The sequence below is a fragment of the Triplophysa rosa genome, unplaced genomic scaffold (assembly GCF_024868665.1).
Source record: "Triplophysa rosa unplaced genomic scaffold, Trosa_1v2 scaffold143_ERROPOS450313, whole genome shotgun sequence".
NCBI lineage: Eukaryota > Metazoa > Chordata > Actinopteri > Cypriniformes > Nemacheilidae > Triplophysa > Triplophysa rosa.
The window spans coordinates 116,563-126,094 of record NW_026634146.1 but is presented as its reverse complement, the minus strand read 5'-3'; the positions used below and the strand labels follow the sequence as shown (position 1 = coordinate 126,094).

The following is a 9,532-nucleotide window of genomic DNA, read 5'->3' as shown; positions in this document are numbered from 1 at the left end:
ATAATATCAACGTATTTGATAGAAAATGAACAGTGACACAGTAAGTTTCTGTAAGTGTTGTAATTGTTTGTGTGATCAGATTGTGACCGTTGTGACGGAACCAAATCATCTCTGCTGCATAGTTGCATTTCTCCAGTCGCCAAATATGTTAATATGATTACTTCTATTTCTGGCGCTATGGCATTCCTGCGCTTTCTTGCAGATATTAGCGTGTCTCTACTAGGATCGGACACAAACATGAACCCTGCACGATCTAATGTGTTGTGTCTTATTAACTCATTGTCATTCAATTCAATTTAATATAGTGCTTTAACATTTTGTATTGCATCAAGGCAGCTGTACAAGAAAACGTCTTGGTTACGGATGTAACCTCAGTTCCCTGATGGAGGGAAAAAGACATTACCTTTCTGTCGGTCTCTCGACGTTGTGTCGAACCGACAGATGGGGTTCCTATGGAAAACGCCACGATGCTGTGCCGTGTCACAATCTCTAGTGAAGTGACGGTGACTGGCCTGGGCGTGTCAGACGTGAGCGCTACTGCGAAATTGTAACCTACCAGTGGATAGGTAGGGGGTCCCAGAGCTTTTCTTGAAAGGCCTTCGGCCTCACAGGCAGCGGTCTTGTTTCTCTAACAGCGAGAAGCCGCCCTGTACCGTAAGGCCACTGGGTAAGCGCTACTTCCTCAAATGGGGGATGCGCTACAGAGACCACTTCCTACCGTAGGGAGGAGTTTAGTGGCGATACCAACATGGTCTCGCCGTTTAGGGGAGAAGTCATGAGAAAATATGCGGACTGAAGGAGTTAACCGCAAGGTGGAGGTCCACCTAGGGAAGGTCATGGGTTGCCAAGGTGGGAACCAATCTTGAGGATACATCAGACGGAACCGCCCGATGGGGGTCACAGGCGGTCTTGGGATTGGTACACCGTCGTGACGGCGTCCACAATCCAGTGCGCCAATCTCTGTTTGGAGACAGCCCTCCCCTTTTGCTGACCTCCAAAACAGACAAAGATCTGATCAGAGCTCCTGAAGCTCTGTGTGCGGTCTAAGTAGAGGCGCAGTGCGCGTACTGGACACAACACGGACGAGGTTGTAAGTTCCTGTAAGTTCACCACCTGGTCCCGTAAGAGAGTGGTGGGAACCTTGGGCACGTAGCCGGGAATCACCCGGCCCGAATTCTAGGCAATCAGGGGACACGGAGAATGCTTGTAGGTCCCCTACCCTCTTGATAGAGAACCCGATGACCAGGTCGTGCTGTCCTAGAGACTTTCCAGCAACTGTGTCGTGATGAGCGGCTACATACACTTTCAGTGTGGATGGGGAGAGGTTAGTCTCGAGTTTCTCTTGTAGAAAGGACAGCACGTTCCCGATCGAGCAACTCCGCGGGTCTTCTCTTCAAGAAGAACACAAGGACGAGAAGAGGCGCCACTTAATTCAATTCAATTCAATTTTATTTATATAGCGCTTTTCACAATGTGCATTGTTCCAAAGCAGCTTTACAGGAGCAAATAAGAAAAACACAGAAACGTAAAACACAGCACAGTGCATGGTGTTTATAGACCAAGCAAGATCATTATAATAAATAATATCTAATAAATAAATGAATAAATAAATAAATAAATGCAGTCTCCCGGTGAGCAAGCCAACACTGCACTGCTCTGCTGTGGCGAGGAACCCAAACTCCAATGCTGAATAATGGAGAAAAAAAAACCTCGGGAGAAACCAGGCTCAGCCGGGAGGGCCAGATCTCCTCTGACGTGTCATAGCTGCACTCAGTGACCCCGACCAAAGCCACCGAGCAACGTCCACGAAGAACAGGGAGAGCCCACGAGCCGCGACCCAGGAAGCCCCACCCGCCGAAACCGTGCAGGTCCAACCCGGTCCCATTCCGCGATCAACAACAGACAACAGAGGAACAACCAGGGAAAAGTAGTAATGGCATAATTAACTTTATTCCTCTGTTGTCCGACATCGACCACAAAACAAGACCAACCAGACCAGACCCACACAGTCCCAACAAATGAAACGCCCCGAACCACAACCAACAAGCCCCCCCACTCCCTACCCACCCAGCTACCTCCAATCAAAGTTTATAGACTTATAGACTTATAGTCTTATAGCCACCTAGTGGCCGGTGCCCTAGCCTGAGTGATGGTCTCTACCACCGCAGGGGGTAGGCCACTCAGGATCTCCTCGTCCCGTCCAGGGGCCAGACATGGAGGTTCCAGAGGTCTGGCCTGGGATGCCATAACATGCCCTTCCCCTGGGAAAGCAGGTCCTTCGTCAGGGGAATCGGCCAGGGGGAGCTGTCGTCAAGAGCATTAGCTCCGAGAACCAAGTCCGGTTGGGCCAGTACGGCGCAACTGGTAACACTTGATGTTCCTCTTCTCTGACCTTGCACATGATCTGTGAAATGAGGCTCACTGGGGGGAAGGCGTACTTCCACTTGTCCCGTGGCCAGCTTTGCGCTAGGGCATCCATGCCGAGGGGAGCCTCGGAGATGGAGTACCAAAGCGGGCAATGGGTGGTGTCTAGGGAGGCGAACAGGTCTACCTGAGCCTGCCCGAACTGCACCCAAATGAGCAGGACTGCAAGGCGTCAACTGACGAGAGAGCACATCGGCTGTCTGGTTCAGGTCGCCTGGTATATGTGTGGCTCGCAGGTAGCGGATCACCTGATGTTGTACTCCACAGGAGGAGGCGTCAGGTGAGTCGTGTTAAACGCCATCCTGGCTGTTGATATACGCTACGGCAGTTGTGCTGTCCGACCGGACCAGCACGTGCTTGTCCTGCACGAGAGGTTGTAGCCGCTTCAGTGCAAGTAGCACGGTCCACAACTCTAGGCAATTGATATGCCAGCGCAGGCTGGGGCCCGACCATCGCCCCGACACTGCGTGCCCATTGCACACTGCACCCCAGCCCTGCAGGGAGGCATCTATCGTCACCACGACATGCCTCGTAACCTGTCTGAGGGGGACCCCTGCTCATAGAAAGGTCATGGAAGACCAGGGGTTAGGGTGCGTCGGCAGAGAGGCGTAATCACCATCTGCCTGCTGCCTGTGTGCCACGCTCTCCAGGGAACTCAACACTGTAGCCAGTGTTGGAGCGGTCTCATGTGCATCAACCCGAGGGGTATCACCACCGCCGAGGATGCCATGTGCCCAGGTGCCTCTGAAATTGTTCACCGCGGACTGCTTGAAATGTTCCAGGCAGTTCAACACTGACTGGGCGCGCTCTGTAGTCAGTCACGCTGTCATGGAGACAGAGTTGAGTTCCATACCAAGAAAGAGGATGCTCTGCACAAGGGAGAGCTTGCTCTTTTCTCGGTTGACCTGTGGTCCCAATCGATCTAGGTGCCGGAGCACTAGGTCCCTGTGTGTACACAACAGATCTCGCGAGTGTGCCAAGATAAGCCAGTCGTCGAGATAGTTTAGTACCCGCACACCTCTCTCCCTGAGGAGACTGGCTCTGCTGGTTTTCCTGCCTGGCGGCCTAGTCTCCTCTTCGACGTCCTCTTCCGGGGGGCCGCCTGGGTAGGGAGCGCTGGAGCCGGAGGTGGTGTCAGAGAGGGCCGGGGCTGCTGGGGAGCAGACGCCGCACAGGATCTCAAAGGCCTGTAGGCGGCCGAGTCGCGGCGGGGTAGGATATGGCTGATCGCCTCCGTCTGCTTCTTCACTGTCGAGAACTGTTGTGAGAAGTCCTCAACAGTGTCGCCAAACAGCCCACCTTGCGCGATGGGTGCGTCGAGAAAGCGAACTTTCTTGGTGTCGCTCATCTGTGTCAGGTTGAGCCAGAGATGCCTCTCCTGGACCACAAGTGTGGACATCGCCCGATCCAGGGCCCACGTGGTCACCTTGGTCGCCCGTAGGGCGAGGTTGGTGCGGAGTTCCTGCGTTAACCCTGGGTCGATCTTACCCTCGTGGAGCTCTTTCAATGCCTTGGCCTGGTGGACCTGCAGGATGGCCATGGCGTGGAGAGAGGAGGCAGCTTGGCCCGCAGCAGTGTAGGCCTTCGACACCAGAGATGCCGAGGTCCTACAACGCCTTGGACGGGAGTCTAGGTCGACCTCTCCAGGTGGCCGCCGTCTGTGGGCACAGGTGCACCGCGACTGCACGTTCCACCTGGGGTACGTCAACGTAGCCTCTAGCTGCCCCACCATCGAGGGAAGAAAGGGCGATGGAACTGGTTTGACGTGTACGAGCTGAAAAAGGGGGGAATTCCACGTCTTCGTCAGTTCCTCATGCACTTCCAGGAAAAATGGAACCGGGGTTGGGCGCGGCTTGGAGTGGCGCTCAGAGCCCAGGAACCATGTGTCCAGCCGCGAGCGCTGGGGAAAAGGCGGTGCAGTACACTGCAGCCCAATGCTCACGGCGGCCCGGGAAAGCATGGCTGACATCTCGAAATCCGCTTCTTCCTGAGCTCGACCCCCCGTGGGGGGGAGCTGCAAGGAATCGTCGGGATCGGATGCCAGCAAATCGCCCTCCGATGCTGCGATCGACATCTCATCATCTTCACGCACCGTTTCCGATTGCGTGAATGAGGATCCAGACGGTGTGCAACCGCCTTCTTTGGAACGGTCAGACGAGCGAGACGGGGTGCGAGAGCTTGGCTGACGGATTTATGCTCGCAATGGCCCCCATATCACCCTCGTTGCTCGCCTTGGCGGACAGTATGGCTTTAGTCATTCTCGTCACGGTCCGGGAAGCATGCGATGTGCTGGCTGGTTCTCGAGAAGGCAGCCACCCGTGACCGCAACGTCTGGATGACCATCCGAAAGATGGTGCGGGCAAGATGTGTCCATGAAGGCTGCCTCAGCGTGCTGGAGACCCAAACACTTGAGTCAGATATCGTGTCCGTCCCCCTCCTCGATGAGGGTATCGCATCCAAGAGAACAGCGGGACATGCCACGCTAGAGAAATTTGCTCTTTTATTCTCGAACACCTCTGGAACCGCCAAGACGCCCAGGGGAAGTCGCCGCAGGAAGGGACAGTCCGCTGCACCACGTCGTGCGAAACCGGCAGTCTTTAGTAGCGAAGTCTGTAGTTCTTGAGCGAAGGCTCCGAAGAACAGAAGGTGAATGAATGCAGCACGTCGTCTCCCTTTTATACCCGGATATCCGGGGGCATGCAAATTTCATTCGCCAATTTCATTGGCCTTTTCTAAAGTAGTCGGAAGCGATAGGTTCTCAAGGACGAACCCCATCTGTCAGTTCGACACAATGTCGAGAGACCGACAGAAAGGGAACCAAAACCAAGAAAAACAAAAGTTGAACACACAAAAAAAAAACAATTAAAAAAATCTGATAAACCTTTAAAGTAATATGGAAATTATCATGCATTGCAACACATTTCTTCTTACTTTTTGTGTTTCGTCCATTTTCTCTGCTGCTAAAGAAACTCTTAAGCCTCTTACAAGTCCTCACAACTCCTAAACTTTTGGACCTTAAGAGATCTTTTAAGGGTTAAGATGCTTTATGAATTTCTTTTTTCTTTACTGGTATCTTTTCTGTAATATTAAGGGGAAACGCCCACATTTCTAAGAATTTTCTTAGAATTTTGTCACTAGGAGCTCAACTCTTTAAGCTAAGATTTTTCATGAATACGGGCCCAGGGCCCGTATGTATAAAAGTTCTCAAAAATGCTCACAAGAGTAGTCTTAAACTTTGACTTAAGGTAAAAAAAATCTTTGTAAGAAGTAGGACTTTTTAAGAGTAGGAGACTTTTATAAAGAAGCTAAAAGCAACTTTCAGTAAAGTTTAAGACTGATTCTAAAGTTTTAGGACGTTACTTAATTCAGACATTACATTATTTCATTTTTGTACTAATTTTTTGTCTTATTGTATTAATATACAGCTGCAATCCATAACTTATTTGGGTAAAATAAATCAATATTTATTTATTGGGCAAGTACATAAAAATCAATGTTGAAAACTCTCAGCCTACCTTCCCCTGATTTACAACGGTAAGCTTAAAATAGTAATTGATAAGTTGAGCTGTACTATTTTGTGGGAAATTTAACATCGGTTGACTTCAACCCGTATGAAGATAAATACATAAACCTGCAATTTCATTTTTCAAACAGAGATGCAAAAGTAAAAAATTGCGGTTTCTAAAAAAATGTTTGCATTATGCGCAAAAATATTATAAATATGTATCCATTTTTGGTTTGGTTTCATACACTTTTAAATGAACAGTTAATTTAAATAATTAAGCTGCTGAATCACATCCTATTACACTCACAGCTGTAGGCTATATAAAGAAAAGACCAAAGCTGCCAATCCTTAAAAAATGGATTTAACCTTTTTTTGTATATTATTATATTATTTCATCAACTCCCTGTCATCATATCATTCCAACACATTGTTTCCTTGTTTGTAAAGTCCACGGTATCTGACTCTGTACTGGCATCTTTTTATTCTTAACTAGGTTAGGAGACCTCTTCAGCTCTCTTCAATCATTTAGGAGCTAAGACCTAGTCTCAACACTTATGAACCTTTATGAATCACTCGTATTCTTAAGTGTAAGAATAAGAGTAAAATGATGTCATTCTTAGAATTTTGACACACTTAAAAGCAAAATTTTACTTTGAGTGGCTTTATACATACGGGCCCAGATTTTTGTCTGGGACGGTATGTATTTTTTACATGTGGTAAAAGTGTAATTTTTTGGTGTAATGATTACCATTGGCAAAACCATGATTTTACTGGCCTACAGTTACGATGGTTTAAGTTTGGTGTTTAAAACCATGGTCAATTTGTGGTAACCATGGTTTTAGTACAGTAACCGTGCTTTTTTGTTTGTTTAACTGTAGTAAAACCATGGTTCATTTTCGTAAGCGTTTTCCTTTCACCTCTTAAAACATACAAAAACCCACATGTTAAATGAAGCAACTTTTAATTTCACTTTAACAGGAAAATCTGTAAAATGCATCATGCCTTTGAAGGTTCTGCTTTTGGAATCTAAATACATGAAATAACTGGCCACCAGATGGCTCTACTACTCAATAGTCTGCATTGCCTGATCTCTCTAAACCTGTGTTGTAAATAATTACATTTCTAGATTTGTTCGTTTCTCTGTTTTATATCTCTCACCTATTCATTTTCTATGGGTGGACACTTTTTGCCTCAAACAGATGAGTTTTTAACACTCATTTAACACAGTCCAACTTCTTAGTTTGTGTTCAAGTTTTGTGATGGGTGACTGTGATAGGCCGATTCAGACATCGGATGATGAACTCTTGGAGACATTTTCACCGTCTGACGGCATTTCCAGCTGGTGTTGGCGTGGTTTCACAATTCCCGCTAGATTATATGCATTTGGTTTGTTTAGGTGTGGATGTGGTGGCTCAGGGGTCCTCTGAATCTCAGAGTACCTGCAAACTTCTTAGAAAGAATGTCTGTAAAGTTGGTATAGAATAGGTAGTTTGTCCGAAAGCCCAAGGAAAATGAGGGAATTAGCCACGGAAAATCCGGCAGTTCCTGCTGTACACACACTGCAATATATGTGAAACCTGCAATTACATGTAGAGGAGAGTAAACAAAAACGTACAATAAAGAAAACAGGTAAAACTTAGGTTGATGTTTTTAGATCACCAGAGAAGTACAGTGTCTCAAATCAAAGAAATCCAGTTGGTAAACAAAAGAAAGATAGTAGATAAGCTACCTTTCTCTCACAGTAACCCCAAACATAGTCAGCTTTGGTTGATGCATATCAATTTCACAATATTTCTACAAAACTACACAAATAATAACATTAGGTGCAATTAAACCCCAAATAAAACAACGATAGTGGCTGTGAATTCTGTCTTTTCTGAGAAGGAGAACAAAACAGAAATATTGAGAATGTATAATAACCATAAGCCACTTACATTTTTGAATGAGATATAACCCTGCTTTTACATTCTTCACATAAACATTAACATCATTAGAAATTTACCTCCCTTACAAACAGACATAGAAACTCTAATGAACGTCACCAACAAAACATATAAATACATGTCAGAAATGATTAAGATTGAATGAAGGCATTAAGCATTTGAAAAACAAAATAAATGGCACTCACTCTGAGAAACGCGGTCACAGGAAAACTAAGATGGCGGCTGACTCACGTGCGCACCCGGAGGCCCCTCACCCCTCTGATACAATTTTAACAAAGGACAACGAGTTTGTGTCACTCTAAACCCACATTATGTGATGGAAAAATCTGAGAGTGCAAACTTTTAAATATGTTAAATGAACACTCACGCGCTATCTCCGTCACTGCATCCTGCTTACTGTCACCGCTCGGAACTTCCCCGCATGCACAGTATGGAGGACTAAACCTGCAAAAATTATAAATAAATAAATATATAAACGAATAAATGTAATAATATGAAAATAAATAAAGGAATGAATGGTTTGATAAAACAAAATAATTCGTTTTAGCTATTATTGATCTTAGCTTTAACTTTTTTTTCATTTTTTAAATTGATTTATTATTTTTTGTGTCCTTTTTATTATTTTGTTATTATTATTATTTTATTTTTAGATTATTTTATTTATCATTTCCTTTTATTTTTTACATTTATTCATTTATACGTTTATTTATTTTTATATTTATTTATTATCGCATGTATTTATTTCCACTTTTATTTATTTATTCTTGAATTTATTCTTACTTTTCTGTGTCTGGTATGATAATTAGATGGGTTGGTCTTGCCTACTATTGGTTCAGCGTAGATTGAAGCGTTTGATCGATTACTCTTGACTTGTTTTGGACTAACGTCACGTCACTCACTGATCGTTTGCTTCGTGTATAACATTAAGTCACTATGGCGGGCGCACAATTAGCTAGAGAGTTACGGCATTTAGCCAATGAAGTCGATAACCATGCATCAAATGACTATGTGTCATTCAGATTAGATGCATTTATTGATGATTTATTACAGATTGACGGCGAGATAAATGATAAAGTTCTTCCTCAGTTGTTAGCCTCTTTGCAGCACATTCAAAGTCTGTGCGAGTGCTATGGTGGTGTTACAGTTCAACTGGTGAAAATCGTAAAGCACAAAATGTAATAAGGTTTAACTACACAGATGAGCTTGTAAACCGAAGTCGCAAGCTAACGCTTTGTCAAAGTGATAGTTATAAGCAGCCTTTCGGTTAGAAAAAGCGTAAAGATTTAATGTAACATGATGTAACATAATGTAAATGAATTGAGACGTAGTGAACTTAAGTCATAAGTTAACATGGTAGTAATGAGCATCGTTCTTTCACTACAGGGGCCATCAAATGGAAACCATTCCTTCTAAAAAGACGTGGTTACTAAACGGTACTCATAAACTTTACTACATTTCATAAGAGATAAATAGCACAGAGGTCACAAGTTAACACGGGCATATTCCCTTGATTCATCCAGCTGCATATTGTTGTGTGACATCTTGATATTATTGCAAAGATCCGCAGCAGCTAGCTTTGCGAAATAGCTTAGTGTGATTGTTACCGTAGTGACACACTGCCTCGCTTTATTGCATGGGTACGAATCCCGTGTCAAATCGC

At 45.3% G+C, this 9,532-nt stretch overlaps 1 protein-coding gene across 1 annotated transcript in view; it reads right to left on the bottom strand.

The window, feature by feature from the left end:
- Nucleotides 1-1,474: 1,474 nt before the first annotated feature.
- The window catches only part of LOC130549630 (uncharacterized), an 86,050-nt gene continuing 77,992 nt past the window's right edge, over nucleotides 1,475-9,532 (bottom strand). The window contains exon 4 of the transcript XR_008962232.1: nucleotides 1,475-2,075. The gene's annotated coding sequence lies outside the window, so the exon portion shown is untranslated. The remainder of the gene's footprint in view (nucleotides 2,076-9,532) is intronic.